Below are 13,271 nucleotides of genomic sequence, written 5' to 3' on the forward strand. Positions count from 1 at the left end.
AACTCTGCTCTGCCCCCACTCTGCTGCTCTGCTTTGCGTAAACTCTGCTTGCTATATTCCCAGGAAAACTCCAATGAAATTAAGCCTCATAGATGTAAAAAATGTCAACTAACCAACCAAAGATTGCCAAATACTCTGCTTCTGCTTCTGTACCTCCTGCTTACAGCCCTATAAAACTGCCAGCCAGCCCACTGATATTCTGGGCCTGACTTCTTTGGGAGCGATCCCAGTCAGGTCCATCGACAACATAATAAAAGTCACTGCCTCCATGGGCTGGGGATTTAGCTCAGTGGTTCTGATGCTTGCCTCGAAAGCGCAAAGTCCTGAGTTCGATCCCAGTACCAAAAAAAAAAGTCACTGCCTCCTGCTTCCTTGGTGTCTTCCTTTCCCGGATTCAGTTTGTTACAACAAAAGGACAGTCACTTGGAATGGTCCTTTGGCATGAAAAGGCTGTGCCCTTAATCTATCAGGGCTGCAACACTCTGGGTAGTGCCAGCATTGAATTAAATTGCAGAACATCTAGGTGGCATCCTACACCACAGCCCAAATATCTAGTGACCTGTGAGAGGCTCGCCACCCTATGCAGAGCCCTGCAGCAGCCAGACTTGGCTTGCTAGGCACAGAGGCAGTAATGGCATGAAGGGCAGAAAATGAGGGACAAATTGAAAATCTGTGTATGGGATAGTCAGCAATATCTGCTCTGTGATCAGAATTTTTCTTTTTTTGAGTTGTGTATCCCTTTATTGGCAACTAAAATAGAAGGTATCTGTTGTACAACATGGGTAGTAATTGTCTATAACTTGAGATTTATTATATTCTAATACAGATCATTTTTTTTCAGATCATTTATAAATGCAATTTCTTTATTAAAAAGCTTCCACCCTTTTTTGGTTTGTATACAATTTGCAAAACTATTCTTTTTTTGGTACCAGTGATTGAACTCGGGACCTTGCGCTTGCGCAGCAGGTGGCAGAAACACTGAGCTAAATCCCCGGGCCTGCTAAACTATTCTGAAAGCAGAATATATGTGCACAGTCTGCAAAGAGTGCAAATTTAGGCTATAGTAAATGTTTTACAAGTTACTTTCAAAAAAGCTGTCGGCCACAACTGGGCCTTTACATTGTTGTTTTTTTTAATCAAAATATTTTTGATCCCAACCTTCCACCACCCAAAACTATAAAGCATTTTATAATGAGTTGAAATTAAGGAGGACTACACCTACTAGAAAAGAAGAGAAGAAAGTTCTATTAGTTTGAGGTTTCAGACTCCCCCCAAAACCAGAACCAGTGTCTTAGTAAAGGCTAGGCTGGGGCCCTGGACAGAGTATGAGTATGTGGGGGTGGCATCCCTGAGGATCCGGAGCTTCAGTGGACTGTGAGTGCTCCAGCTACATAACTCACTGAGCTGTCTTGCCAGTTTCTACACTGGCTTGATTGGGCATAATTCAAAAAGGAAAAGCTCATATTCACTCCATTCTCCTGGAGCTCTGGGATAGCCTTTCCATGGCTTTAGCTGTGTAAGTCAAATGCATTTCAATACCGTGTTCATCTTCATCTGTCTGCAGAGACATACGTTCAAACATTCCTGTCTTCCATAGCTCTCCATAAATCTGGTCAATACGCAGGTCATACAGAGGTGTCCTGTCTATATCCACACTGGAGATTGCACATCGAGAGAGGGGCATGTGATGTGAAGGACCGAGGATAAAAATTCTCCAGGTAATAGATGGATACACTTGTTTGTAAGCATGGGCAGCACCAGACCCACAGTATGTATATCCTGCATGGGGTGCAATAATGGCTCTAGCAGGTCTTTTTGTAGATTGTACTTGTGAAAGCCAACCTTCTAGCTGTGCATTCAGGGGTGGGCCTGTTAGCAGTAGTTGAAAATCCAGTCATCCCAATTCTTTTGAATCCTACAGCAAGTCTGAGGCTGTGTACCAGCGCCCGGCATGACTGGCTTCCCGGCAGACCACTTGGTTGGACATCTTGGTGCCTGTGCCGCCTATGGTGCACAAGGATGAATGAGGAGTTGGCAGCGGTGACACAAGCGGCTCTGCAAGGGGACGAGACGCTGCGGGCCCAGCCCAGGAGGTGGCGGAGGCGGGGAAGGGATGAGCCTGGCCCAGGAGGAGGAGATGGCAGTCTCCCCAGCAGTGGCAGCAACAATCACCACGAACTCCGCCAGCTGCCGGAAGATGGGCCTCACCCAAGCCGGAAAGCCTGGCCTGGCCCCCCGGAATTCTTGGCATACAGATGTTAACCTTGAGGTCAAAAAATTTTGAGAAAATTTCCCCCATCCCCAGATCGGATATTCTGCTTTAGCAGATCTAGCGAACTGGTATGTCCACTGGTACCTTGGATCAAAGAATTTTAACATCCTTGACAGTCCAAGCAAGTTAGGGATTGTTATCTTCATCTTACAGATGAAGTAACTCAGGCACATGGTTTAAGATTTACCAGGCAGCCTAGCTAGAGTCTGCATGTTTGGCCACTATGCTGTGCTGCCACAGAGGACAATTTTTTTTTTTTTTTTTAAAGACAAGGCCTCACTATGTGGTCCAGGCTGGCCTCGAACTCATGGTGACCCTCCTGCCTCAGCCTCCCAAGTGCTAGGATTACAGGCATGTGCCATCACATCCAGCTTGGATATCCTTAATCAGTTGAAGAAATTTTCTTTTATTCCTGGTGACACCAAAACCTTCTTCATAGCATAAATTAGAAAAATACAAATGTCATATCTCTATGGCAGAAATGAGGAAATTTTTCCAAAGGAAGGGAATTAAAATACTGAGTAGTGGGCCAGGGATTTAGCTCAGTGGTTCTGGCGCCTGCCAAGCAAGGCCCCAAGTTTGATCCCCGGTACCAAAAACAAAAAAACCCACAAAATACTCAGTAGCTAAAAAGGAAAACAAACAAAAGAAAGGGAAGCAATCAAATACTCACAGATGTCCACTATCAATCTGAAGAGAGGATTAGTGTTTTGAGTTTTAAAGTAATCTAACTACTTATCAACCAAAAAGTACAGGCACAGCACACAGGGCAGAAGTTAAATTTTAGCCATTCTACAACATACGTATGTATCTCCTTGCAATTGTGTGTGTGTGTGTGTGTGTGTGTGTGTGTGTGTGTGTTTTACAGTACTGGGGATTGAACCTAGGGCCTTGACACTGAACCACATCCCCAGTTTTTTATGTTTTTTGAGACAAAGTCTCACTAAATTGCTAAACCAGCCAGTCTGGGCCCAAACTCTTAATCCTCCTGCCTCCACTTCTGGGATTATAGGTGTGTATCACAATGCTTGGCTTGAAATCCAGTTTTAATCCCCCCCCATACCAGGATCGAACTCAGGACCTTGCACTTTTGAGACAGGTAGGGTGCCACTGAGCTAAATCCCCGGTCCTGTTTGGTTTTTTTAGACAGGGTCTTGTTATGTAGCCCAAGCTGGGCCTGAACTAACTCCTGGCGATACTCCTGCCTCTAGGACTACAGGCGTTCCCCACCACACCTGGCAATTTATTTTTGTTGTGTTTTTGGAGTGCTGGGGATTAAACCCAGGGGCTCATGCATGCTAGGCACAAACTCTACCACTGAGCTACACTCTCAAACTATTTTCTTTATTCTTTTTGTTTGTTTGTTTTTTGAGGCAGGGTCTCCCTTTGTAATTCAGGCTGGTCCTGAACTCACTAGTAGCCCAGACTGGCCTTGAACTCACAGCAATCCTCCTTCCTCAGCCTTCTGAGTGCTAGGATCACAGGTGTACAGCACCACGCCAGGCTCCAAACTATTTTGTTTTGAGATAGGATCTTCCTAAGGTGCCCAGGCTTAATGTTTCTTTTATGATTGATGATTTTGTATACTGAGAAACTGTTGCTTAATTTTATGATGATTTAAAAATTAACAATTTTATTGTACAATTCCAACAGTTGGGTCAGTATATGGAGCAACTAGAGCACTCATACATTGTGGAATGTAATATGATACAATTTTTATTTTTTATTTTTCTGGTTTTTTTGAGACAGGATCTTGCTATGTAGTTCAGGCTGGCCTTGAATTCACTATTTAGTTTAGGCTGGCTTCGAACTTGCATCAATCCTCCTGCCTCAGCCTCCCGAGTACTCTGATTACAGGTGTGTGCCACCATGTCCAGCTTCTTGATACAATTTCTTTGGAAAAATTAGTTTAGCAGTGTCAGGTGAAGTATACATTTACCACTCAATCTATCAATTCCATTCATATTAATCCAAGAAAAATGAAAACATATGAGCACACAAAGATGAACACAGGAATGTTCATGGCAATTTATTCATATAAAAAAACTAGAAACAATCCCAGTGTCCACTAGGAATAAACAAATCTGATGAAACACAGGCAGAAAACAGGAACTACTGTTATATGCAGCAACATGAAGCCACTGCATGGTTTAATTTATTTATTTTGGTAATGGGGATCGAACATGATTTATAAGAAATCATATCTAACCGGCAAAAAAAATTTTAAAGAGACCATGTCTAGCTGGTTCTGGGAGTCCTGAGTTTGGAGAAGCCCTTGTGAGGTAATGATGTTTCATCTCCTGAGTGTCATGAGTATCGAGTGAGTATACACATTGGTAACTTAAAAGAAGGGCATTTTAAGGTATGTTCATTAAAACAACATTGAATTTTTAAGAACTCTTAAGTACATACACAGAGAATCTAGGGAAACGAAAAAGCAATACCATATTTGAGACTTGTTTTCTGTAAAATTAACTGAATTTTCTTAGAAGTTCAGTGGAATTCCAGTAACCAGATCTGGTTGTTCTGAGACAGGGTCCCACTGTACTGCCCAGGTTGGTCTTGAACTCCTGGGCTCAAGCAATCCTCTTATCTCAGCCTCTTGAAGATCTGCTTTTAGGTTACTAAGTACCTCTCTAACATGATCAGAGCAGTTCTTACAGAATTTATCATAATCTCCTGGAAGATTTACTGAAGGACAGATTTCCAAGCCCACCCCAGAGTTTAATTCAATGGGTCCATGAGGGGCCCAAGAGTTAGCATTTCACTTTTTTTGTTTGTTTTTGCTTAAATTCTTTTATTGGTACATTTTAGGTACACAATACGTTTACATTTATCATTGGCTGTTTGTACCTGTACATGATGTATCTTGGTTATTTTTTCCCCATTCCCTTTGCGCCCTTCACCCCCTCCACCCTTCCCTATTTACATAGATTTCGTTTCCATTTTTTCCTTTTCTCATAATTTTTCCTTTCCCTTCTTTCCTCTTCCCCTCCCACCACCCCTGCCCCTTTGGACCTTTTCTTCCTATTTCAAATTTTCAATTATCCATTTTAATCCTTATTTGCACTTTCAGTTTCTCACACTAGAGAAACTACTCAGTATTTACACGTGTGTCCTATTCATTTCACTTAAGAGGATGGCCTCAATGTGCATCCATTTAGCTATAAATGTCTCTAGTTTCTCATTCCTTATGGCTGAGTAGTACTCCATTTTATAAAAAAAAAAGCCCACATCTTCTTTATCCAGTTTCCAGTTGATGGGCACTTGGGCTGTTTCCAAGCTTTAGCTATTACAAACTGTGCCTCTATAAACATGGGTGCACATATATCACTGTGGTATGATTCTTTTAATTCTTTTGGGAAGACACCCAGCAGGGGAATAGCTGGGTCAAATGGGACCTCTAGTTCTTTGAGGTATCTCCATACTGATTTCCACAGTGGTTGCACCAGTCTGCACTCCCACCAGCACTGGAGAAGGGTTCCTTTCTCCCCACAACCCTGCCAGCATTTGTTATTGGTTGATTTCTTGATAGCAGCCATTCTTTCTGGGGTGAGGTGGAATCTCAGTGTTGTTTTCATCTGCATCTCTCGAATGACCAGTGATGATGAACATTTTTTCATGTTTATTTGCTGCTTTTACTTCTTTGTCTGAGAAATGTCTGTTCATTTCAGATGCCCATTTTTGCATTGGGTCTTTGAATTTGGGGGTCTGATTTTTTTCAGTTCTTTATATATTCTCGATAGTAGTCCTTTCTCTGAGGTATAGCTGCTAAACATTTTTCCCCATATTGTAGGTTGTCTCTTAGCTCTGTTGGTTTCTCTTGCAGTGCAGAAGCTTTTTAATAAGATGAGATCCCAGTTGTTGATTCTTTCTGCTAGTTCTTGTGCTACTGAGGTTTTGTTCATAAAGTCTTTTCCTATGCCAATATCTTCAAGAGTTCTACCTAACTTATCTTCTAGCAAGTTTAGTGTTTCTGTTTTAATATTTAGATCTTTAATCCACTTCGATCTTAGTTTAGTGCATGGTGATAGATATGGGTCTAGATTTAATCTTTGGCAGGTTGAAATCCAGGTTTTCCAACACCATTTATTAAATAGGCTATCTTTCCTCCAATGAGGGTGGTTGGCTCCTTTGTCAAAAATGAGGTGGCTGAGTATGTCTGGAGTTGTTTCTGCATCTTCTAATCTATTCCACTGATCCTCAGGTCTGTTTCTTTGCCAGTACTATGCTGTTTGTATCACAGTAGCTTTGTAGTATAGCTTCAAGTTGGGGACTGTGATACCCCCAGCCACATCTCTGTTGCCCAGAATTGTTTTTGCTATTCTAGGTCTCTTCTGATTCCAAATGAATTTTTGGATTGTTTTCTCTAGTTCTGTGAAGTATATTGTTGGAATTTCAATCAGCATTGCATTGAATCTATATAGCAGTTTTGGAAGTATGGCCATTTTCACTATATTGATTCTTCCTACCCAGGAGCAAGGGATGTCTTTCCATTTTCTTATATCCTCCTTGATCTCCTTTTTCAGGGTGCTGTAGTTTTTAGTGTAGAGGTCTTTTGCTTCCTGTGTTAGATTGATTCCTGGATATTTCATTTTTTTGGATGCTATTGTAAAAGGAATTGTTTCCCTAATTTCTCTCTCAGTGAGTCTGCTATTTGTGTATAAGAAGGCTATTGTTTTTTGAGTGTTGACCTTATATCCAGCTACTCTACTGAATCTGTCAATTAAGTCCGGAAGTCTTTTGGTAGAATTTTTTGGGTCTTCTATTAAAGTATCAAATCATCAGCAAATAATGACAGTTGAACTTCTTCCTTTCCTACCTTTATTCCTTTTATTTCTTTCTCTTTTGTAATTGCTGTGGCTAATGTTTCCAGAACTACATTGAACAGGAGTGGTGATAGTGGGCATCCTTGTCTTGTTCCTGATTTTAGCTTGAAAGTTTTCAGTTTGTGACCATTTAATATGATGTTGGCTGTGGGTTTTTCATCGATAGCCTTAATCAGGTTGAGATAAAGACCTTCTATTCCAATTTTCTGTAGGATTTTTATCATGAATGGGTGTTGGATTTTGTCAAATGCCTTTTCTGCATCTATTGAGATGATCATATGTTTTTTGTCCTTGACTCTGTTAATATAATGTATTACATTTATTGATTTATGAATGTTGAACCATCCTTGCATCCTTGGGATCTTTTTGTTTTTTGAGAAAGGTCTTGCTATGTAGTTCAGGCTGGACTCAAACTCACTGAGATGCTCCTGCTTCAGCCTCCTGAGTGCTGGGATTACAGGCATGTGCCACCCTGCTTGTCTCAAATTTGCATTTTTAATGCATTCCTAGATGAGTCTGATGCTATTGGTCCAAGCAACATATTTACAATCACTGATTACAGAGATATTTAAAAGACCCCTCCTTTTCATCCAAAGAATCATGTTTTATTTTTGTTTTGCAGTATGGAGATTAAGTTTCTCTTTAAATATCAATATATATGGCACCAGAGGGTCTATGTTCCCTGAAGGAAAGAACAGGCTGGGGCTGAATAATGGTTATCTTATTTTAAAAACCTTATTTTTCATGGGCCAGGGATTTGGCTCAGTGGTGCCACCATTTGCCTTGCCAGTGCAAGGTCCCGAGTTTGATCTTCGGTACCAAAAAAAAAAAAAAGAACCTTATTTTTTAGACTAGGTAACACACATTATATATAAAATTCAAAAAGTACAAAGGATATAAAGTGAAAACAGTATCTCCCTTCTACCCCAGCCCTTTGCATGTCAGAAGCAGTCTCCTTCAGACTGGGCAATTACTTTCTACAGGTTACCCTTCTGTGTCCACCAACCCCTGTTCATGTCTGCCTTCTGGTTGACCCCTTAGACATGTGAGCTGCAACCAAACTCATCTGATAGATCCCCCTTCATACTCCTTTAAGCCTGACATACTGCTAGCACTTCTTTTCCTTTTTCCAGCGCTGGGGATTGAACACAAGGCCTTCACACTGAGCTGCATCTTTAGTGCTTTTATTTTGTGATGGTCTTGCTGTGTCACCCAGGCAGGGCTCAAACTTGAAGTCCTCCTGCCTAGGCCTCCAGAGTGCTGGGATTACAGGTAGGTACCAGCAGGCCCAGCTCACATGGACCTCTTTATAAGTCTACTTCTTTTCAGACTAGAAGCTCACATTATGAGATTTGGGCCTTTATCCTCTTTGGAGTATCTATTTCCCTGGTGCCTAGGAACAGCTGCTGTTCAAGGTTTGCTGAGCGATCAAGACATTCATGAAGAAATTGTGTATTGCTTCCAGGATCCTGGCCTGAGGTGTGACTCAAAGAGCAGTCAGATGAAATTGAATACAGACCCCAGAAGAGTGCTCAGGCCATCCTATAATCCTTTTCCCAGAACAGAATCAGACAACGTGAAAATAATGAGTTGTAGGTGACTGCAGATCTCTGGTCCCACGCTGGGGTGCCACCTGTAGCCAGCTCACCCACTCAGCCTGGCTCTGCGACCCAGAGCCACTACTTTGTCCCTCCCAGACGGCGGGGGGGGGGGGGGGGGACAAGGCAAATGAGTATGACTAATAGACATGGAGTCAGCTCAACACTTGAGGAGCCACGAGGCTCAGGCCTCTAGCAGGCAGAGGAGCCCAGAGCCTTTGGCTCACCTCGATTTTATTCACCCAAACACAGGCACAAGCAATCAAGGTAACACAAGATTCATCTGGTTTCCAGTATCCATTAGTACATTCTCTGGTAAACAACTTAACCTCAGCAGTCTTAACTTTTCTCTAATAGGCAATCACCCTTAAGTGCAGCCTTTCTCCTCTGTGCTCATACAGGAGGCCAATTAGGCCTTAATTCTCCTCTGGTCCTTGACAATGTGTCCTCTACCCTTATAGGAGTGGAACCCCCAGAGGTACCAGGGCATCGTCACACTACTTCCCAGAAATGGGACAACTTCTCATGCCCTTCTCTTCCTTATTCTAGGCTTCATGACTCACACTTCTCTCCTTTTCTCCTAAACTCTTCCACTTACTGAAGGCCTTAGGGTTTCACCAACCCACTTCACAGGGCTGGTTGCACCCCTTCTTTCTTAACACTCCTGAAATCATTTCAGGCTATGAACTTTCTGATCATAACAGAGGCAGGAGAGGAACTCAGACATGACCACAGGATGAGGATGTTACAGAGCATTGAGTAATCTTACACAGTCCCCACAGCTCCTTCCTACTTGCACTCTGGGCAGCAGAAGCCCTGCTGACCTGTTTCCACATGTTAAGGTTTTGTTTCTTAAACAAAAAACAAAATCAGCTTTTTCAAAGCTATAACTCATAAAACTTACAAAACTAGAGAATTTTTTTTTTGCTTAAATTCTTTTATTGGTACATTTTAGGTACACAATACGTTTACATTTATCATTGGCTGTTTGTACCTGTACATGATGTATCTTGGTTATTTTTTCCCCATTCCCTTTGCGCCCTTCACCCCCTCCACCCTTCCCTATTTACATAGATTTCGTTTCCATTTTTTCCTTTTCTCATAATTTTTCCTTTCCCTTCTTTCCTCTTCCCCTCCCACCACCCCTGCCCCTTTGGACCTTTTCTTCCTATTTCAAATTTTCAATTATCCATTTTAATCCTTATTTGCACTTTCAGTTTCTCACACTAGAGAAACTACTCAGTATTTACACGTGTGTCCTATTCATTTCACTTAAGAGGATGGCCTCAATGTGCATCCATTTAGCTATAAATGTCTCTAGTTTCTCATTCCTTATGGCTGAGTAGTACTCCATTTTATAAAAAAAAAAGCCCACATCTTCTTTATCCAGTTTCCAGTTGATGGGCACTTGGGCTGTTTCCAAGCTTTAGCTATTACAAACTGTGCCTCTATAAACATGGGTGCACATATATCACTGTGGTATGATTCTTTTAATTCTTTTGGGAAGACACCCAGCAGGGGAATAGCTGGGTCAAATGGGACCTCTAGTTCTTTGAGGTATCTCCATACTGATTTCCACAGTGGTTGCACCAGTCTGCACTCCCACCAGCACTGGAGAAGGGTTCCTTTCTCCCCACAACCCTGCCAGCATTTGTTATTGGTTGATTTCTTGATAGCAGCCATTCTTTCTGGGGTGAGGTGGAATCTCAGTGTTGTTTTCATCTGCATCTCTCGAATGACCAGTGATGATGAACATTTTTTCATGTTTATTTGCTGCTTTTACTTCTTTGTCTGAGAAATGTCTGTTCATTTCAGATGCCCATTTTTGAATTGGGTCTTTGAATTTGGGGGTCTGATTTTTTTCAGTTCTTTATATATTCTCGATAGTAGTCCTTTCTCTGAGGTATAGCTGCTAAACATTTTTCCCCATATTGTAGGTTGTCTCTTAGCTCTGTTGGTTTCCCTTGCAGTGCAGAAGCTTTTTAATAAGATGAGATCCCAGTTGTTGATTCTTTCTGCTAGTTCTTGTGCTACTGAGGTTTTGTTCATAAAGTCTTTTCCTATGCCAATATCTTCAAGAGTTCTACCTAACTTATCTTCTAGCAAGTTTAGTGTTTCTGTTTTAATATTTAGATCTTTAATCCACTTCGATCTTAGTTTAGTGCATGGTGATAGATATGGGTCTAGTTTTAATTTTTGGCAGGTTGAAATCCAGGTTTTCCAACACCATTTATTAAATAGGCTATCTTTCCTCCAATGAGGGTGGTTGGCTCCTTTGTCAAAGATGAGGTGGCTGAGAATGTCTGGAGTAGCTTCTGCATCTTCTAATCTATTCCACTGATCCTCAGGTCTGTTTCTTTGCCAGTACCATGCTGTTTGTATCATAGTAGCTTTGTAGTATAGTTTCAAGTTGGGGATTGTGATTCCCCCAGCCACGTCTCTGTTGCCCAGAATTGTTTTTGCTATTCTAGGTCTCTTCTGGTTCCAAATGAATTTTTGGATTGTTTTCTCTAGTTCTGTGAAATATCTTGTTGGGATTTCAATTGGCATTGCATTAAATCTATACAACAATTCTGGAAGTATAGCCATTTTCACTATAATGGTTCTTCCTACCCAGGAACAAGGGATATCTGTCCATTTTCTTTTTTTCTTTTTTTGGTACTGGGGATCGAACTCGGGTCCTTGCACTTGCACAGCAGGCGACGAAACCACTGAGCTAAATCCCCGGCCCTGTCCATTATCTTATAGCCTCTTCAAGCTCTTTTTTCAGAATGCTGTAGTTTTCAGCGTAGAGTTCTTTTGCTTCCTTTGTTAGATTGATTCCTAGATATTTCATTTTTTTGGATACTATTGTAAAAGGAATTGTTTCTCTAATTTCTCTGTCAGTGAGTCTGTTATTTGTGCATAAGAAGGCTATTGTTTTTTTTGAGTAAAGAGAATTAAAAAGGGATACTGTAAAACAATAAATAGGGAATAAGCATTAATAGGTAAAAAAATTTGGGGGGTCAATATGTAAATTGTAAGGTTTAAAGGAATGTCTTACTAGTTATTTCAGTCCTTTTCTTCTTGGTCAACCAAACTGTTTTTTGAGACACAGTCTTGTTATGTAGTGCTGACTGACCTTGAACTCACTATGTAGCCCCAGCTGACCTTAAATTTGCAGTGATCCTCCCGCCTCAGCCGCTCATGTGCTGGGATCACAGGTGTACACCACCGCACTCACTACCTAGAAACTTCTAATGTCTCCTCAGATTCCTCTGGCTGCCTTTTTTTCCCTATCTCCTACTCCACTGCTGCTGACTTTGTCCAACATCCTGGGTTGGCTGGATTCCAAATGGAAGTAACCATGTCTGTTTAATCTGTTGCCCCTTTCATCATCCAGAGCTGGATACAATGCCACACCACTGAGCAGAAGATCTGGCTTCCTGAGCAGGTACCAAAAGACTGGATGACATAGCCCTGTGGGGAAACTACAAGCAATAGTTCATGGGCACTAGAAGGAGGTAGGATTGTCAGACTAAATGAAAAAGAATATGAAGCTGAGTGTGGTAGTGGACACCTCTAATCCTAGCACTCTGAGAGGCATAGGAGGCAAAAAGATTGCAAGTTCAAGCCCAGCAAGGGCAACCTGGTGAGATCCTGACTCAATCAATCAATCAATCAAATAAAAGGGCTGAGGCTATAGTTCAGTGCAAAGCCTCTGGGTTCAATACCTAGTAACATGCACACACACACACGCACACACTATGACATAAAAATGTATCTATTTGAACATATTTAAAATATATTAACATATTGAGAAGTTTCAATAAAGAAACTAAAGGCCAGAACCGTCTTAATCACCATTTCTATTTCTGCACTTTTTTCCAGTGTTGGTGACTGAACACAGGGGCTTGCACGTGCCAGGCAAGCACTCTACCACTGAGCTACAATCCTAGGCCCCATTTCTGTAATCTTCAACAGTCCAAGATTTTTCTCTACATTGTGGAAAGGGAAGCTCCTTGGGCATAATTAAAATATTCACCTAACTTCATCAAGTATGCAAATGATACTTGGGGAAAGAGTTGAAGCTGTAGGATGTCTCTAGGTCAGTTCTAGAAACTTTAAAAGGTGACCACTCAAGGTCTTGTCTCTAAGCCAGGTAGGAAGAGGCAGAACACTTGGACAATGTTAAAGGTATTTCCTGCACGTCACTGCTACCTCTGTTGACAGAGAAAGGAGAAGACAGCAGCTGCCAGGTTACCTGTAACCATAATTTGTTTCCACATAAAGAACCGCTCAGTCTAGGCTCAAGAACTAGGAATCCTAACAGAAACACTCATCAATTTCATCACTGTATGTGTTTGTTAAAAAGTGTGAATTCTGGGACAAGGATTTAGCTCAGTGGTGCCACCACCTGCCTTGCAAGCACAAGGTACCTGGTACCCCACCCCCACCCCCACAAAAGTGAATTCCTAGGCTTCAGCCAAGATTTACTGAATAAAATCTCTAGGACAGAATTACATCATCCTTACTGATAATGTCTTTCACTAAGAATTCTTACTTATAGGATCATAATTTCAATGGTGAAAC

General features: G+C 41.5%; 1 protein-coding gene and 1 pseudogene across 2 annotated transcripts in view; one reads left to right on the top strand and one right to left on the bottom strand.

Annotated features, from left to right (window-relative positions):
- LOC101706874 (survival motor neuron protein) overlaps positions 1–13,145 on the top strand; it is a 77,007-nt gene extending 63,862 nt beyond the window's left edge. For both annotated transcript variants that reach the window (XR_015448069.1, XR_015448071.1), the window contains 2 exons: positions 1,625–1,718; positions 1,922–13,145. The gene's annotated coding sequence lies outside the window, so the exon portion shown is untranslated. The remainder of the gene's footprint in view (positions 1–1,624; positions 1,719–1,921) is intronic.
- LOC110347229 (uncharacterized) lies at positions 958–2,379 on the bottom strand (annotated as a pseudogene).
- Positions 13,146–13,271: the final 126 nt, after the last annotated feature.

The sequence above is a fragment of the Heterocephalus glaber genome, unplaced genomic scaffold (genome assembly GCF_053883595.1).
Source record: "Heterocephalus glaber isolate CG9 unplaced genomic scaffold, H.glaber_assembly_v1.0 deba00001788, whole genome shotgun sequence".
Classification (NCBI taxonomy): Eukaryota; Metazoa; Chordata; class Mammalia; order Rodentia; family Bathyergidae; genus Heterocephalus; species Heterocephalus glaber.